Below are 254 nucleotides of genomic sequence, written 5' to 3'. Positions count from 1 at the left end.
CTAAACCCTAGAGCTTAAACCCTAGTAAACAACGCCCCCAGCACAGCTGCTGAGGCGGCACCCCACAGCTGCTTCTCTCGTTATATAAATAGCTACCGCGATAGCTAGCTGCCTAGCTAGCTACCTGATTACCTCTCCATATACCTAGCTAGCTAGCTAGCTAGCTAGCTACCCCCTTAGTCAGCTAGCTAGCTAGCTAGCCAGCTAGCCAACTACCTCTCTAGCTAGCTAGCTAGCTAGCTAACTACCCCCCC

This window comes from Eimeria mitis, genomic scaffold (genome assembly GCF_000499745.2).
Source record: "Eimeria mitis Houghton genomic scaffold, Emh_scaff6294, whole genome shotgun sequence".
Classification (NCBI taxonomy): Eukaryota; Apicomplexa; class Conoidasida; order Eucoccidiorida; family Eimeriidae; genus Eimeria; species Eimeria mitis.
Note: the sequence above shows the minus strand (reverse complement) of the source record.